Source organism: Numenius arquata, chromosome 5, assembly GCF_964106895.1.
Source record: "Numenius arquata chromosome 5, bNumArq3.hap1.1, whole genome shotgun sequence".
Taxonomy (NCBI): Eukaryota; Metazoa; Chordata; class Aves; order Charadriiformes; family Scolopacidae; genus Numenius; species Numenius arquata.
In genome coordinates, this window is record NC_133580.1 from 21,391,600 (window position 1) to 21,410,535 (window position 18,936).

At 50.0% G+C, this 18,936-nt stretch overlaps 1 protein-coding gene across 3 annotated transcripts in view; it reads right to left on the minus strand.

Moving 5' to 3' along the window:
• The window catches only part of PLS3 (plastin 3), a 53,859-nt gene extending 42,697 nt beyond the window's left edge, over positions 1-11,162 (minus strand). For 2 of the 3 annotated variants that reach the window (XM_074148309.1, XM_074148307.1), the window contains exon 1: positions 11,107-11,162. The gene's annotated coding sequence lies outside the window, so the exon portion shown is untranslated. Of the gene's footprint in view, positions 1-11,086 lie in introns of all 3 variants that reach the window. The other variant, XM_074148308.1, reaches the window with a different exon arrangement.
• Positions 11,163-18,936: the final 7,774 nt, after the last annotated feature.

The following is an 18,936-nucleotide window of genomic DNA, read 5'->3' on the forward strand; positions in this document are numbered from 1 at the left end:
CAGCCCTGCTCCAAAACCCAAACAAGGCTCCACAGACCCTTCCCGCCTGATTAGCAGGAAGGAACACAAGATTGCGATGGCAGCGTAAACAAGGACCCGGGATTTATGATCTCTCAGACGTTGTTGAGCAAGCGACCCAGCTGAAGTGCAGCTTCACACCCGATGAATGCCAATTACAGGGATGGGTAGCTTGAACTCAAGTTTCCACTTGGTTAGTGCTGTTCTGGCCACACTGAGAACTTCAGTGCCGGCCCAGCAGTTTCACCCGCCGGGAGGGGCTCTGCTGAGCTCTCCCAGAAAAACGGGGACATACCTCGTCCACCATCGCCGTCCTCCCCGGCAGGGCAGAGTCAGAGGCAGCAAGGTCAGTCCGGCTGTTGGTGAAAGCAGAGCAAGACACTCTTCTGCTTTGTAGCACTGGAAACGGTGGGAGAAGCTGCTCAGCCATCCCTCTCCCTTTTACTTTGGGGGCAGCCCATCGAGCAGAGGTCCTGGGACCATGGGCTTCTGTGGCCGGGCTAGGACAGTACCACATACCCTAGCGACATCGCTGGGGCAAAGACGAATACAAACATTAAAAAACCCAAAACCTGACCAAATTTAGGAAGAGACGCACACATCGCTATGACTATGGTAACCTGAAGTGCTCCAGTCTCTGGTTCCCGTTGGAAGCTAATGGGTACATCAGAGATGGGATGCTCTTGTAGAAACAGAAACACTTATCTCCGCTCTCTACGGCATCCCTTGTAGCCGCTATTTCTGGCAGTAGCAGTTTCTGGCCATGTGTTACGTGGTACCTCCAGCACGCAGAGCAGGATCACGCCTCCTCGCCCAGTCAGCGCCGGCGATGCCAAGCCGTAAAGATACTTTGAGGGGAAGAGCAAATAGAAAAGCAGGACTTCAGCTATAATTTTCAGATTCCAACACAACAGGCAGGGAAGAACACGTAAATGGCACACAGGTGACCATGCAACCCTATTTCAGTAACAACCCACTGCACATCACCTTCTATCTAATCCAGAGAGGGTACAAGCTTCTGTGATCCAAGGTCTTCAACCTGCCTTTTAAATATCTTGTGCATTCAGCTCTGGAGAGCCCCGATTTAATCCCTAACATATTGACAAAAAAATCAGTCCCATATATATATAAATTGAGTGCAGAATCACATGCTTTCCTATTTTCCTTCTGGTATCAAAATACTTTTCATATGTCGATCTTCAGGAAAAAAAAAAAAAGCGAGGGAGAACAAAGAGGATTTTCTTAAGCTTTGTTTCCCACCACCTCAATGAGACACAACAATTTCAGTAGGAATCCAAGAGGATGTCCCTAGGGCTCTGCAATTAATTATTTATTTTTTTCCCCTCGCAAGACAGCCTCCCCATCATCTGGAGCCAAGACAACAGAGGCGGTTCCAGCGAACAGAGCTCTGGCAGGAGCTGCAGTAGCAGGCGCAGGTCAGGGGCAGGATCATCAACTGCACGCCAGAGGGGAGTCTTCTCCGCTGCCACCCCGGTGGTCGCCGACACCTCCGGCAAAACACGGCATCTCCCCAGCCCACAGCCTCCTTCAGCACCCGATCTTGGAGCTGCCGACACAGGAGAGCAACACTTCTGAGGGTATTCAGCCCGTCTCATCTCCCCGAGTATCAGATTTTCTTCTTTATGCTTTTTTCCCAGATCAGTGTTTTGCAGGTTTTTTGTTTTTTTTTTTTTTTTTGTCTTGACCTGACCCTGCCATGGGCAATAGTTCACACTGTTGTTGTTTCTATACAGTTCCTGTATTTATACAATTTTAAAAAGCACCCTACTTAGCATTTTTTTCCAAGAAAAATTCAGTTTCCTCTAGCAAAAAAAGTCCGTAGTAAAGACATAACTGCAGGAATCGGTTTTTCCACTTTAAGAATTTGAGATATGAACAAATAGCCCCTTGACTCGCAGCTGAAGTAAAAACATGCAACCAAGTTAGACAGAGGCTGAAGGCTCTGGCCCTAGGCTTCGGGAGAAACAAAATCCCTCTAGTGTCCTTCTACAGGCGATTTCATGACTGTTTACAAAGGTTTTAAGAGAGACAATATTTCACTTTTTTTTTTTTTTTTTTTACAGTCTAGTCTAGCATGGAAGAACCAGAGACAGAACAAGCCAAGGCAGACTCTACAAGAATTGATGAGAAAAAGGCAATTTGGAGACACATTTGATCAACAAGGTCACATAAACCATTCGAGGCCCAGAAAGCACACTCGTCGTCAGCAGTCGTGGAGCAGGCAACAGGTCGAGGCTCCCTACCCTCCTCCCACCCCACTCCACCACTCATCTATTCCCACCCCAGCCCTAAGCAGCCCCAGAGGCTGACAGCTCAGCTGGAGGCAGCACCCCCTGCCCCCCATCCCGGGGTTGGAGGGTCATGCCGGTGGCTGGCATCAGCTACCAGCCCGTAAAACAACTTGCTGCCCCACACAAGCATGGCCAAGGACAGTGGAAAACAAATTAAACAATGCAAGAAGTCAACAGTTGAGGTTCCCGAGGCAGGGAAGAGATGCCCGGAGCAAGGAAACTATTGACTTTTCCATTGTGCTATCCCATAGGCAACCTCTCCAACTTGCCCAGGAAGGCTTGGCTTTTCCAACAGGCAGTGGGGCAATGAGACCACCATACTAGATACCGGTCAACATCTTGCCCTTAATGTTGGTTTTTTTTTTCCTCTTTTGTAAGAGAAGGGAGGAGTGTGGAGCTCGGGTCTGGACGCAGAGGGCTGAGCTGTCTCCTGGCCCTTCTACTTCTCCCTGCAGCACTTGAGCTGGGACAAACTGAAACCGGCAGCCTCACACCTAGTGCAGCCCCAGAACATTGCTGTTCTTTTTGCCGGGCATCAAAACACTGGTCAGCATGAAGGCAAAAAGATAAAAGGCTGGTCCAAAACAGACCAACATTGCTGTCTCCCTTGAAGGCATGGCCTCCAGCCATCGAAGCAGCACACATGCACTTTCTCACCCAACTCCCTGCCAAGCTCACATGACCAGGGAGCAGAGCAGCTGTAGGAAGTCCTTGCCTTCCTCTGTCCTTCCTTCCTAGAGCTAGTGACCTGCAAGTCTCCTGGACCCTTGTCCGTGAAAGAACCTCCACATCCAGGAACCCCTTCCATCCCCAAACACACCCCCAGAGAGCAGAGCCTTGGGGTCCTCCTGCCACCCCAGAGACACCTTGCTATTACTCTAAGATGCTACCATCGCGGGTAATGAAGCATAAGAGCTTCTGTCAGTTCTCCTAACAGCTGCCTAAGCCAAGACAGACATTTAAGGAATCAAAAAAGGCCTTGACTGTTTCCTGCCCCTGAGGCTCAGCAATACGGCATCTATTCCTCTCTTCATCCAATCCAGCCAACTCTCTCCACTGAAAAGGATGGACTGTGGACTCTTTCCAGGCCGCTAGACTGCAGAGCCTGTGGTCTATAGTTTTCAAGTCTTTCAGGTCCTGCAAGAAGCATGGCTAAAACTTTACCCAATATCTATGATAACTCCATGGCTGGCAGTCAGACACTTGGCTGTACACCCGACACTGGTCACCTTCGCACTTTTGGATGCACTAGCAGCAAACAGATTTTCTGAGGTATTTTACAGCTGCAGGGCTTCCCGTGGCTGCCAGTGCCCCAGAAACCAAGATGTGAACGTGTTGTGTAGAGTTTTCAGCCTGCTGAAAAGAAAGGCTATTTTTAATCCAAGCCTACGTAGGGCGCGGCTCAGTCTCCAACCAGCCCAAAAAGCCACTATAATCCACAAGACCAATGTCTGGCAACCTTTGCTTGCAGGCTGATGTCTGTTCTATTTTGGGGATGGGAGGAATTTAGAATAAAAAGATATATAAATTAAAAACAAAGGCGGCTATGAAAAGTGAATAGAGGGAAGGGCCAGACTTATCCTGTGTATTTTGGTCTAAAGCGCAGGGCTCTGAAAGAACACAAATCAGAATTACTTTATTTTCCATTTCCTACAGCAGTTTATAAAGTATAATTTATAACAGGGGCTGAGGATAGTGGTGCACCCCCAGTGTATATTGTACAGGAGGAAGAGCCAACCTGTGGCTCCTTGCACAGCAGCGAGACCCCTGGGAGGACAAGGCAGGAGAATGGTGACCAGCCATGGACACACCATCGGGATCCTATACTAGGTGGTTTCCTATCCCAGCTACCAACACAACAGCTGGTAGGACATCTTGTTCTTTCGTGATGTTGGGACTACAAAAAAGGCAGAGCAGAGCCACCAAAGTGACCCGAGGATTGTAAAATAAGAAGTTTTCTTATTTAGGGTTTATGTCTCACAGGCAATCAACCCACTAAGAGCAGAGAGGTTTCATATGCTCTCAGCACCTAAATAAGCCCAAGATCACACAGACTTCCTACATAAATGTACAACTAGGTCTTATTTGTTACAGGGACTGTCTCAAGTTGGCATTCAAGCCAACTCAACACAGCTATTTACTCCACCATATTAACCCTGCCTTCCTTGCAGTACATGGGTCATTGGTCCAAGAGGGTACATACAGCTTCTCTCACCGTCTTCAGATGCCCCTTTAACATCCATCCATCCATAAACTGTGAAACACTCACATAGGCATCAGCATCTCTACAGCACCTTCCCCACCTGACCAGCGCTGGATTATTAACCCCACTAGAGAAGTCTGTAATCACTTCTCTTGGCAGAATGCAGACAGGGCAGAAGAGAGGGTACACTGGGCGAAGGGGAGGACCAGCAACGGTCACCCTCAAGCACTGCTATCATTTCAGCCATGGACTTCTTCGGAAAAAAAGCCAACATCTAAGCAACACTGTGAAGTTCAACCCAGATTTTATAAGCACAGCAGCAAGACCAGCTGCTGAACACTTCTTAACGCTGTTCATGGCCAACATCACTTCTTCTTTCCTTGTGACAGCACCAACTACCTGCTCTCTCGCTTCCACCACTACGGGCAGTATGTGATGGGGAAACAGTGAATGAGACAGCAAACTATTTCAGCTTTAAAAAACAAAAAAAAAAAAAAAAAAAAAAAAAAAAACAACACAAAAAACAAGAAAGCTTACTTCAAAGCATCAGGAATTAGGCCTCCTGCAGGGACACTACACCTTATCTTCTCTTGAAGATCACAGTAATAGTCTCTCTTCCCAGTTATATAGCAGCAGCATCTGTGAGCTGTCACTCCCTTTACAGGAACAAAAAAACCTACTGAAGAGGCAGAAGAAACAGCTGTAAGCATTTCAGAGAAGGAAATGAGACAAGGAGCCTGGTTAGAAGCACATGGCCCATATGGATTGACATGAGCAAGCAGCAGCAGCCCAAACCAGAGCTTCCCATTCCGACAGTTGTCCTGCTCCCCACATCCTCAGATTCATGTCAAACCAATAATTATTTTATTTCTTCCATACTGAATCCCAAATAGCAGCAGCGCACAGGCCACTGTGCCCTGTGGAGACCGTCTGGATGTCACAGGAGGAGCCAATTCTCCCCCAGGAACGTGCAAGTCACCCTGCAGCAAAGGGGGCTGGAGAGCACAGGGGGGACACGGTGCCGGGGGGACACAAGGCAAGCAGCCCACCTCACCCTCATGGCTCACAGCTGCTGAAAAGTGGAGATAAACTAACAGAAATCAACGAGCAAAACAAGCAAAAGGCTCAATAGCTCCATCTCTGCTGACAGCCACTCTGCTGGGGACGGGGAGGCTGTCTCACCTCTCCATCATCATCTCCCTCACAAACCCAGTGACAAACCAGCTCTGAGTAGCCCAAGCATTAACCCACGAAGCCCAGAGGTGAAACACTAGCTGTCAGAGGAGCACACGTGATAGAATTCTTCCAAGCGGGCCAGACAGGACTTGCTTGTCATTCTTGGCATTTCTAAACTATTACCAAAGAGCCAGCAGATTACAATCCCCAGGAGACCGGCAGATGCCATGGCAACTGAGTACACTGCCCACTGCAGCCCAGCACCCTGTCTAGGGAGCTCCAGACCCCTCTGATGGGACAGAGCTGCTGGGAGAGGGTAGAGCAGGCCACAGATGCCATCAGCAGTACTCACGTCAGACGCCCCCACCACAGGGAAGAGCTCCATGACCTCCAGTGCCACCACCTCTGGCTCAAACAACGTGGTATCAGCAGAGGGCAGATGGGCACGTCCTCTCCTCCCACCCCACTCTCCAGCCCTTTTAAGTGGGGACTTCTGTCTTCCAGCTCCGTCGATTCATCACGTTTTCTTGCTCAGCCGGGGCACTGGTGAGGATGGACAGGACAAGCCTGACCCGTCACCTACAGCTTCAGCACTGAAGAGCATGAATCGGGCAGCTGCGAAGACTGAAGTTGCACTAAATGCTGCTGTGCCTATGCACCACCCACCCCATACCCACTCCCAGCACAGACCATGCTGGGGATACCTACTTTTAGTTCCCTGCCACCCAATAAATCCAAGAGGGACAGAATCATAGAATCATAGGATCATCTAGGTTGGAAAAGACCCCTGGGATCATCGAGTCCAACCACCTACCCTACTCTACAAAGTTCTTCCCCACACCATATCCCCCAACACCACATCTAAGCGACTCTTAAACTCATCCAAGGATGGTGACTCAACCACCTCCCTGGGCAGCCTGTTCCAGTGTCTGATCACTCTTACTGTGAAGAATTGCTTCCTAATGTCCAGTCTAAACCTACCCTGTTGCAGCTTGAATCCATTCCCTCTTGTTCTATCGCTATTTGCTTGTGAGAAGAGGCCAGCACCAACCCAAGAACACCCAAAGCCAAGTGCGCTGAGCAGGGGACACAACAGTAGCGCATTCATGGGCAGCAGTCACACGGCTGAAAGCCATTACAGCTGCCCAGTCACTATCAGCTGAGCTGCTGCTGCTCAGAGGACCTCCAGGATAGCCGGTTTGCATCGTTTCTCTCAGCCATGCCACCCAGATGTTAGACCATCACCCTTCAATCATGAGATCACACCTCTCACCCTTTCCTCCTACTCATCTACCATCAGCAAGAGCACCTTGGGTACAGGTACCTCTGGGCTGGGAAAAGGCTTTAACGGTGCAAGCAGGGAAAGCCGATTGTGTGTTAGAGCCTGAGCGACCCTCTGGGATGGTCAGAGGGGAAACGGTCCTTCCACGCATCCCCCAGCAGCGCTGCAGACAGAGCTCAGCCAGGACCTGGCCACCGCAGCCCCAGCCGCCTGCACAACCACCCAGTCCCCAAACGCCAACAGGAACGTGTGTGCAAAGATGCCAACAGATGCCTACCGAAAGGCTTGGGGAGCAGGGACAGGAAAGAGCAAGGTGATATTGTGACATTCATTAGAGTAGCCCAACAAATACTGATTCAAAACCTCCTCGCCTCACCCTCATTGAAAGAGTTGGTCTGAGTTTTGCAACGTACTCGAAATGAAAAGATATTCAGAAATGCTTTGCTCTGCATGTGCATTAAGGTTATTTGGTAAACTTTTTAAATTCAGTATTTAACTCCATCTTTCACACAGATCTAGTGGTAGAAGTTTCTGGATTCATGTTTGGTTTTTCTGAAGCAATTAGCAACTTTAATTACTCCATGAACTCAATGTCCAAAAAGATACACAGAAGACTTAATACATAATAGTACTTAATTCAAAAAGTGCTGAGTATGCAAAGGCCAGTAATTAGTTATATTAACACATCATAGTGTGGCTATTCCCAACATGACAAGGAACTTCTCAGTAGTAACTACTAAGTTAAAAATTAATATCTATTCCTGCACCATGAGGTTGATAGCTTGTCCGTCACATGTTTAAACAGCTGGCACTGGGAAAAATCTGCTTTTCTGTGCGGAATTGCGGCTCTAACGCACGCAGAGCAAAAGCTCACGTTGAAGGTCTGAACAGAACACCAACTCGAACCACCTTTTTTATCGGCGTGCCACAGAGTAGCAATAAACAGCAAGAGAAACAAGTTGTAGCCACACAAATTTCCTCTGCCCAGCAACCCTGTAGCAGTTGACATTTCCCTCCTTCCTCTCCACCATCCCTTCCCAATTCTCCTTCTTGACCAGCAGCAGCATCCCCACCGTCCTGCGCAGGGTTAACCCTGTTAAAAATGTGCTGTAAAGCAGAACTCACTCGGCCTTTGGTTTTGCTGAAAACACAGCCTCTTTGTGTCTTGCCACCTATCATTTAATGCTATGTAAAACAGGTTACCAAGAACACAGGTGTGGTGTGCTTGGGCAACATCACCAAATAAACCACTACCACCTGAAATATCACCACCAGGACAACCTCAAGTGCTAAACGAAGCTCTCATTAAGTGATCAAGTGTACTTGCTACTGATCTCTACCACCTATTTTGATAAGGAAGTGGATTACAATATCTATATAGAAAACTGACGGGCACGCCCTCCCTAAACTCACTGCCAACCACGTAAAAAGAAAAGCATTTCTCTCCTCCCGATGCATTACACTGTAGACATCAGCAAAACCACAACCTCTGCACTGCTGCTTCAAGCGGCAGAGCACTTGCAGTTCTTAATACACAAAAGACAGAGACAGAACTTCCAACGTGGAGGTTTCCTACAAGGCTACTCACAAGGCACTCGGATCACTTGGATCACTGGCAGCTGCTTAAACAAAACTACCGAATTGCTGTCCCCACCATCCTGTCCCATCAATCACCGAGCAGCACTCTCCTTTGACTCCGCCAGGTCAGAACTGGGTACCCCACTCCTCCAAAGGCAGGGAAGTTGCGGCGCTAGAGAGCCAAGTAAACACAGGAAAGAGTTACTAGAAGATCTCCATGAGTGGATTCAGCGGCAAACCCATTTAACAAGGCTGCAATTCCTCCACTCACCGTCTTAATCTCACAACAATTGAGACCCCGAGCAGAGAAGTCAGTGAGGGAGCTCCGCGGGAAGGAGCTCCTCTGCATTTATCCCAAATCCGAGCATCCATCGGCCGAATACCTAACGAGGTCCTCACTCCCCAGAGCCCTCCCCATTGCGAAGCTAATCTCACCAAAACTAGTCAATAGGTTTCTGGAGTTTGGGGCATTTTTTAATCTGGGGAGATGTTTGCCTACTTTATAGGAGGGGAAACTTGGCCAGATTAGCTTTGATAAGAGAACAAAGACCCTGGTTAAGCATAATTCTTTGTATCTAGCACTGAGTTTAATAATCACATTATGATCTCTTAACCCAGACAAAGAATGAGTAATTCATCTTTCACAAGCAGAGAATTCCTTCAAAGGAGCTTGGTTACAACCAAGCAACATCCTCAAATTGTTAAACTTTTGGCAAGATTAGGGGGCTGTGATAACGGCAGTGTTTCGAAAAGATTTCTCTTAGCAAATTACTTTAAAACATATCTCTTTTTTTTTTTTTTTTTTTAAAGAGTTACTCAGATGCAAACCAGCAGATATGGAATTCAAGTTCTCCACGCACACACACCCCACAGAAGGCCATCAAACAGCGCCGGAGCAGAAATCGGCTGCAGAATATTGCACCCAGGGGACTCGCCTTGTGTCCACTAATCCCCCCTGAAACACTGCTCTCCACTGACAAACTACCAGCAGCTCCTCTTTACACAATATTTCTTTTCAAAACAGATTGAATTTCTATGTATCATTATGCACAGCACTAACATATGTTGATCTCTGTAACTATTCCCTCTTTATATCCAGGTTCCAGCTGTTGTCTTTAAAGTTACCCTGAGCAAGTCTCCCGGCACTAAGGGGTTTTTCTTCTCAGGTTACCAGGCTTACTGGAGAAGGCACAAGTGTTACCAGTTGAACAATGGCTCCAAGTTCTCATGCAAAAGCAATTTATCTGAGATATCTATTATCTTTTATAGTCTCTTCTACAGACTGACCAAAAACAGGAAGCCCAGCTCTCGTGTGCACACGCATTCCACTGGGATTGTGTAACAGCAATAACAACCTCGGAGGCTGATTCAACGGCATTTGCCCGGAGCCCTACCGACAGCTCTCCTGGAAAGAAAGGAAGGAGTTCAAGTGATGCCCTGCTTGAAGGTGTGGATGCTATCACCAGGCAGACACATGCAGCCCATCCCAAGGAAGCATTAACTGCAAGTTAGATTCCCATCCACATGTCTCACCGCTATTTCCACTTAGATAAAACCTTACAGCTGGAGCAGAGTCACGTCTGCAGAGTTTGTTACTTCTGCGAGCATCGGGGATTGATGCTACCCATTGGAATCCTGACAGCCAGTGCCAGGGTGCCCCAGCCTTTCCTATGTAAAAGAAAGAAGTGAAAAATTCCCTGCTCTTCCCCTTCCCTTCGCAGGCTCCCAACAAGAAGCCATTGTTCGGGGGAGCAGGGTGACACTTCCTCTCCCAGGCCAAATTAGAGATGTATAAAAATACCGCCCCCCCCCCCAAGCTGTCCCGCTAACTTCACTTCAGTTCCCCCACTTCGTTTAAACGAGAAGCCGGGTCCGATTTCCTCACTTTTTCTGCTTTTTGGGAACAACATCCTGCACAAAAGCTGGAAGTTAAACGCCGAACTCCCCTGCCGGTACCTCCCCTGCGCTGCCGCCGGGCTCTGCCCCTGCCCGCTCGCACGGAGCCCCGGGTTCCGGGCAGCCGGGGCTCTCGCTGCGCGCCCCGCTCCGCGCCGGGGCGAACGCCCGGGGCCAGCCCGCCAACGCCGGCCGCGCATCGCCGCCGGGGGGGAAGTTTTCCAGGGGAACGAATCAGACAAGCGCCTTTTCATCGCCCTGGGGAGACCGGAGGGGGCGGCCGGAGCGCGCCCGGCGGGCGCAGACCCCCGCGTCCCGGCGGGCGCCGATGCGCGCAGGGCTCCGCGCAGGGCTCCGTCCCGGCTCCGCGCCCGTCCCGCCGCCCCATTGTCCGGGGACACACACCACACACACACCCCGCTCTCCCCCGGGGACCCGCCTGGACGGCGGCGGAGCCGGGCAGCGGCCAGGGCTGGGCCCCGCGGAGCCGCCGGGGGCCGCTCGGCGCCTCCCGCCCCGCCGCCGCCGGGATGCTCCGCCGGGGCTGGCGCACCCCGGGGCGAGCGACGGAGACTTTCCCCGAGTCGAATCCGCGCTGGAAGAGCTCCCGGGAGCGCTCACCCCCTCGTTCGCTCACTCACCGCCCGCCGCGCCGACCGTCCCGCCGAACCGAGCCCCAGCCCCGCTGCCCGCGCTCGGCGCGCCCCGGCCCCGCCGCCCCGGCCCCGTTGGGCCGCCCGCCCGCCCATCACGGCAGTCCGGCGCGGCCATTGGGCCTTCGCCGAGTCACTCAGGGCGGGGAGGAGCTGCGGGCACCGCCAGGGCGCGCCCCCCCCGCCCTCCCTGCCCTCCCCTGCCTCCCCCCGCCCTCCCGCCATCCCTGCCCTCCCCTGCCCGCCTTGCCCCCCCCTGCCCTCCTTGTCTCCCCCTGCCTCCCCCTGCCCTCTCTGCCTGCTCTGCCCACCTTACCAACCCCTGCCCTCCTGGCCACCTTGTCTCCCCCTACCACCCTCTGCCTGCTCTGCCCCCCTTGCCTCCCCCTGCCCCCCTGCCTTCCCTGCCCTGCCCTTGCCCTCTCTGCCCCCCTTGCCTCCCCCTGCCTCCCCCTGCCCTCTCTGCCTCCCCCTGCCCTCTCTGCCTTCCCTGCCCTCCCCCTGCCCTCTCTGCCTCCCCCTGCCTCCCCCTGCCTTTTCTGCCCCCCTTGCCTCCCCCTGCCCGCCCTGCCTCCCCTGCCCTGCCCTGCCTTGCCTCCCCCTGCCTGCATCCCTCCTTGCATCCCCCCTGTCCTGCCTGCCACCCCCTTCCCATGCACGCATTCCTCCTGTCCCCCCAGGCATCCTTCACTCCTTCCGTGTGCCGCTCTCCTCCAAGCGGGCATCCCTTCTTCCCCGCAAGCATCCCAGCCTCCTCCTGTGCTCGCATCCCTCCTCCCGTGCCAGACTGCAGCCCCAGCTCCCTCAGCCCTGCTCCACAGACAGAGGACCTCTGGGATCCCCTCACAATCTCCCCTTGTGCCCCCCAGGAGCAACCCCGCTGCCCGGTGCCAAGGATTTTTTCTATTGTTAATATCTCATTAAAGTGCTTTTAGTCTCTTTTCAACCCGTTAAGTCTCCCTCCCTTATTTTCTCTCCCTTCTCTTCTGGGAAGGAAGAGAGAGATTAAAAGAAAGTATCCATGGTTCATTTAGTGGCCAGCCCAGCGAAAACCATGCCAGGATGCCCAGGGCAATGGTGCTGGTGGGCACACTGGGCAAGGGGTTTCCTCACAGAGGAGCCAGGAGCCAGCCCAGGGTTCCAAGGAGGAGCATGTGGGGTAGGGGTGCTCAGCCCTGTCTGATTTGGTATCGGTGGCCTCAGAACTGCCCTAATTTCTGCATTTGCTTCACAGACATTCACATCAAAAATTGCTGGAAGGGCTCAGGGAACCCAGGGCCTTAGGGACATGTTTGCGTGGAAGTGGTGGAGAGCACGAGTTAATTCCAAAGAGGACTTGAGCAGAGAAAGAAAAAGCCAAAACCTGCCCTGGGAAGAAGAGGGTGAATGGCGAGAAGGAGCTGGGCCCAGAGCTGGCCAGAAAAAGGGGAGGCTGTGTCCCTAAAGGAGGGACCTCACACTACCCACCCCCCAGACACTGCCATCCCCACCTGGCCCAGGAAAACACGTGCTCAGGCGTTGATGCCTTCCTCTGGGGTTAGGAGAAAAGCAGATGTATTTTCAGGCACACAAGACCCTTTCAGGTCAGAAAGACGAGCCATTCCTGTGCCTGGAGGTGAGAATAGTGCAAAGTAATAAATTCAGACACAAAACAGCAACATTAATGCAAGGTGCTAGCTCTTGTATAAAGTAATAGCAAATGTCCCATTTTTTTTTGTCTTTAACTATTTTCCACTACTATCAGAAAAACTAAAGTTGCAGAAAGGCAACAGTTATTAACCAACTATTAATTATTAACCAACTATTAACCAACCATTAATAGATAAGGTGCACACCCCCATTAGATCATTCTCTCTCTTCTCCTTAAAAATTAAATAAATGTAGGGCATCTTTGGCTGGAACTGCCCAGTAAAATCCATGGTAATGAGTATTTATTTCTCTATGTTGCCAACGTTACAGGTGCACGTTTCTGGATCTGAATTGCATAGTCACACATTATGAGCCTTAGTATGAATTATTTACAGAAAGGCTGTCAGTCCGATCACTGCAGAATAAACCAAAACACATTTCATTGTCAAAATCGTCAGGAAAAATCATCTGGCAGTTAATTTTCCAAAGCTCCAGAATGACAGGGTCTCCCAGAGTGGTCCCACATGATGGAAGCGACACGGCTCACAGTGGGAGTTTCCGCATCCCATCAGCAGGAGCAGCTTCCTGAGAAGAATTAGACGCTCTTCCCTTCATCCTTTTATTCTTTTTATACAGTCGGATTTCTCACTGGATGTCAGAAACTCTTACATATGCATCAGTTCATTAGGCTAGCTCTCAGGAGATAGGAGTAGTAATTTTATACTGATTTAAAGGATTAGTTCGATTTTACGCTCCGTGGTGGTTAGTCCTGTGTTCGGGTTAGGCCGGTGCTTCCCATTGCGTTACAAACACAACAGCGCTGTGCATGTTTCTGATTCTGGTTGCAACTTTCAGCAAAAAAAAAAAAATATACTTCAGATTATTTTTTGTCAGATTTTGCTAGCGTGCCAACATAAAAGAGCTGGAGACATGAAATCATCTTTGTAGATCTTGACTATTCAGCAAATGCAGATTACACGTTTCCCTGCCCTGCTTTTGTCCAAACCAGCAGTATGAAACAGGCAACTCTTTGTTCTCCAAACGAGGCAGCAAAGTATTAAACATATTGAACATTTACCAGTTGCCTCTCTATTAGGATTTCCCCGTGTCTTCACGCACAAAGAAAGTTAAGCCATAGTAGGCAAATCCGTTAATTTAGCTACAACCACCGCTCAGTACCCTGACATAGTCCTCAAGCTCAGTTTAAGATTTTTATTGCATTCTCAGTGTAATTACTGCATTCTGAGTGAGATGTCAAAATGTGGAGATTCGTTTGTAAACTAGCAAATGCCTTCTTTGCAAGAACACACAACTGCGCATTCTTAGGAGATTATTTATGGTTAAAAACACTCATGGGGACGGATACTACCGTCCCTTCCTTGCAAAAAATACACACAATGCTCAACATTAACTGCTTTGCGAAACAGCGAACAACCTTTTTCAAGAGCACCTGAGAGCAGGCAGTTGAATCCTTATTTCCCAGTGTGCACAGGTGACGTAGCCAGGGGAGGAAAGGGGAAATTTTGGCAAAAGTCACAGGGGAAAACCAGTGCCCTTATGAAAAGTCCCAACGAGATTTCAAACAGAGGCTGAAGCACAGGGTGGGTCTGGAATCCCAGTGTTGGCCGGTGTTTGGGATGATGTTTGGGACATTTCTGAAGTCCTTTCAGAAAGATTGCTATTCAGAAAATGACAAAGAGCTCTGTTCACGCAGCGGGGCTTCCCGCGTAATGGCACGCATGAGCTGAGAGGCTGGGGCCGGGCAGCCAACAGGTATTTCCAACTTGGTTTACATCACGGGTAGCTTTGTTTAACATGACTTTTAAATAAAGTCGTAATGAAATATTTTTTTTTTTAGAAAATATGGATTTACAAGATGCTGACTTCACAAACTACTGGCATATAGAAACTGAGGAGGAAGGGAATAGGCCATACTTTTTGAAGATGAGTTTAAACAGTGTTTCATTAATTCCCTTCTTCAGCAGAGTATGGTGAATCGTGCCTCTGGACTGGGCACTGGTGAGGCCTCACCTCGAGGGCTGTGTTCAGTTCTGGGCCCCTCACTGCAGGAAGGACATTGAGCTGCTGGAGCGTGTCCAGAGGAGAGCCACCAAGCTGGTGAGGGGTCTGGAGAACAAGTCACACGAGGAGAGGCTGAGGGAACTGGGCATGTTCAGTTTGGAGAAGAGGAGGCTGAGGGGAGACCTCATTGCCCTCTACAACTGCCTGAAAGGAGGGTGTAGAGAGGTGGGTGTTGGCCTCTTCTCCCAAGGGAATAATGACAGGACCAGAGGAAATGGTCTGAAGTTGGGGCAGGGGAGGTTTAGATTAGATATCAGGAAGAATGACTTTCCTGAGAGGGTGGTCAGGCACTGGCACAGCCTGCCCAGGGAGGTGGTGGAGTCACCATCCCTGGAGGTATTTAAGAAATGTGTAGACATGACACTTCAGGGCATGCTCTAGTGCCCGAGACTGTGGGTTTGCATTGGTTTTTGGTTTTGTTTTGGTTTTGGTGTTTGATGGTTTGGTTTTTGGGATTTTTTTTTGTGGTTGGACTCGATGATCTGAAAGGTCCCTTCCAACCAAGAAGATTCTGTGATTCTGTGAATTTAACAGGTGCCTGTTAAAATGCCCTGGCTCTAGAGCCGCAATGGAAAAGCTGCCTGCTGGATTTTTGTGTTGAACATTTTTAACTGGATATGAATTTCCATAAATGCAGTTTATTGTTATAAACATCACCAGTCAGATGAAGGGCTGACCCTGCCTCCAGTCCCACTTTGCCATTGACTCCAGGGGAAGCTGGACCGGCCCTGAGCTGACCGGCCCTGAATCTGTCGCTGCCAGATTAATGTCAGTGTGACCCTCTGCCTACAGAAGTAAAATGAATTATGTCTGTTCAAATGTGAGCTTCTTACCTGGCAGCTTAGGGCTACATCTCCTGTACTGCTTTTCCATTGTATAAAAGTTAGGCCTTTGCTCTTGGCTGGGTTATTGAAGAATATGTGGTTTTAGCGTGTAATTATGGGCCCTCACTTGTGAGAGTGTCTTACTGAGGCAATGCTCGGGTGAAATAAAGTTAAGAGAGGGACGAGGAGGATGAATAATGCTTGTCTTTTCAGTGGCAAATGTAACTCATTTCTGATTGACAGCTCCTGCCAACATCACTAACAAGAAAAAAAGCCTGTTGTCTGTTGAAGAGGAGGTGGTGTCTTTCAGGAAGGAGACAGAGGAACAAGATGAGATGCTGCGAAACACCGTACGGCACGTGCCTTCACAAGGTATGCCTGATACCCCGTGTCTAAGCTGGCTGCTTTAGGATCAAGATCATCGTAGACCATAAGTGAGGGGTGGTGACAATCAGGAAGAAGGGGAGGAAGTCTGAAGGGGTAATTAAAAACTCATGTCTCTGATGCACAGTATGGCAAAGAGACAGAGAAACTGCAAACCATACTGGGGGAGTGGTGAGCACACAAGTTCAGAAGCGGCCTTTAAAGAAACAGCCTTTAAAGGAGTTGGTGTGAAGTTCTTCCATTAGAATTAGAGCATCTGTTCTCAACTAGATTTTTGTTTTGTTTTGTGCAAATGCTTGCCCACAACATTAACAGAATCTAAGAACCAGGATATTAACGTCAAAAACACTTGTCATCAATCAAGGAGAACAACTGAGTGGCGCTATGAATAGATTAATAAGCTGGAACCATTTTTTTTTTCCATTGCAAGAAAGCAGATGGAAATCTGCATAATATTTTGAACTACAGCAAATTGAATTTACCTCCTGCTAGAAACATTTACTCAAATAATTCTGGGCGCTTCTTTACTTGAAAACAACTTTTGGGAAATAAACATCAGTAAGTTTGTACAGCACGGTTGGCGCGTGCAAGGAATCCATAGTCACGGAATCACAGAATTCTCAGAGTTGGAAGGGACCTCTAGAGATCATCTAGTCCAACTCCCCTGCTAAAGCAGGGTTGCCCAGAGCACATCATTCAGGACTGCATCCAGGTGGGTCTTGAAGATCTCCAGAGAAGGGGACTCCACCACCTCCCTGGGCAGCCTGTTCCAGGGCTCTGCCACCCTCACCGGAAAGAAGTTTCTCCTCAGATTTGAATGGAACTTCCCACGTTCCAGCTTGTGTCCATTGCCCCTCGTCCTATTGCTGGAAATCACTGGAAAGAGTCCAGCTCCATCCTCTTTCAACCCACCCTTTAGGTACTTGTAAACATAGATAAGGTCTCCCCTCAGCCTTCTCTTCTCCAGGCTAAAGAGCCCCAGCTCTTTGAGCCTTTCCTCATCAGGGAGATGCTCCAATCCCTTAATCATCTTTGTTGCCCTACATTGGGCTCTCTCCAGTAGTTCCCTGTCTCTCTTGAACTGGGGAGCCCAGAACTGGACACAGTATTCCAGTTGTGGCCTCACCAGTGCAGAGTAGAGGGGGAGAATGACCTCCCTCCACCTACTGGCCACACTCTTCCCTAGGCAGCCCAGGATCCCATTGGCCCTCTTGGCCACAAGGGCACATTGCTGGCTCATGGGAAGTTTGTTATCCACCAGGACTCCCAGATCCTTCTCCTCAGTAGTGCTTTCCAGAAGATCCATCCCTAACCTGTATTGGTGCCTGGGGTTCTTCCTCCCCAGGTGCAGGACCCTACATTTGCCCTTGTTGAACCTCATTAGGTTCTTCTCTGCCCAGCTCTCCAGCCTGTCCAGGTCATGCTGGATGGCGGCACAGCCCTCTGGAGTGTCGGCCAGCCCTCCCAGTTTGGTATCATCAGCAAACTTGCTGAGGATACACTCTGTCCCCTCGTCCAGGTCATTGATGAATATGTTGAAGAGGACTGGGCCGAGTATTGACCCCTGGGGGACATCACTGGTTACAGGCCTCTAATTTGAACCTACTCCATTAATTACAACCCTCTGAGTTCTGTCACACAGCCAGCTCTTAATCCACCTCACTGCCCCCTCATCTAGCCCACACTTCCTTAATTTTCTAATGAGGATGTTATGGGTGACAGTGTCAAAAGCCTTGCTGAAGTCAAGGTAGATGAGATCTGCTGCTCTCCCCTCATTTAGCCATCCAGTTATAACGTCATAGAAGGCTATCAGATTGGTCAAGCATGATTTACCCTTGGTAAATCCGTGTTGACCACTTCCAATAACTTCTTGATCTTCAATGTGTTTGGAGATGACATCTAGAATGAGTCTCTCCATTATTTTCCCAGGGACAGAGGTGAGAGTAATTGGCCTGTAGTTCCCTGGGTTCTCCTTCTTGCCCTTTTTGTGGACTGGTGTGATATTTGCCTTCCCCCAGTCCTCAGGCACTTCACCTGTTCTCCAAGACCTCTCAAAAATGATGGAGGCTCTAGGTCAAAGCCTAGAGAAGCCTGTGAGACTCCTCACGTGGCTGTAGATGGCCCACCGCAGTCACCAGCTGGCCAGGCTGCGGGCGAGCTGCCCGCCTGCCTCCCCCCCGCTGCCCGCCTGCCAGGGAAGAGATGGGTGCTGGGGACTCTGGACTGGGTTGTGAAACCGCCTGTTTGTCCTGCTGGAAGGCAGCTCGTGCTGGGGCGAGGGGCTGCCCGGGGCTTCATGCTGCCCCCGTTCCGCAGTATCGGCCTGATTTGTTTGAAACTGTGCCCTTTCCTGTCAAGGGGAGTTTTTTCTGTGATCGCCTGTGCCGCGGAAGGAGAGCCCTGCACTTCCAGCCCAGCAGTGACGAGGCAGAGTTACCCCCGACTCGTCTTTGTATGAGCCTTAACTGCGGGGTTTTATGGGCTGAGCCTCCAGAGGACTCGTTGACCTTTGGAGCAGGCAGGAGAGTGGGTGACTTGAGGCTTTATTTGCAGTTCATATCAACGGGGTGAACTTCCCTCCTTCATCATTGTGGACTAAAAAAATGAAAGCGTCACGGCAACGAGAAGGTGGTTTTGTCTCTTCCTTTTCCTTAATTTATCAACGCGTTAGGATCAGACTCTCAAAGGCTACTGAATCCACACTCCCTTTCCCCTAGTGTCCTGGGTTGAGAGACACAGGACTAACTTTTCTTCTAATGCTGGGCAAAATTGCACTTTTAGAAGACTCTAGTGTCTGAATTTCTGAAAATATTTACTTTATAGCCAGCCAGGCTCTGTGGGATTCAAGGTCAGTGTTTCCGAGCCTTGCCAGGGGCAGGGACGAGGAGGAGCAAGGCCT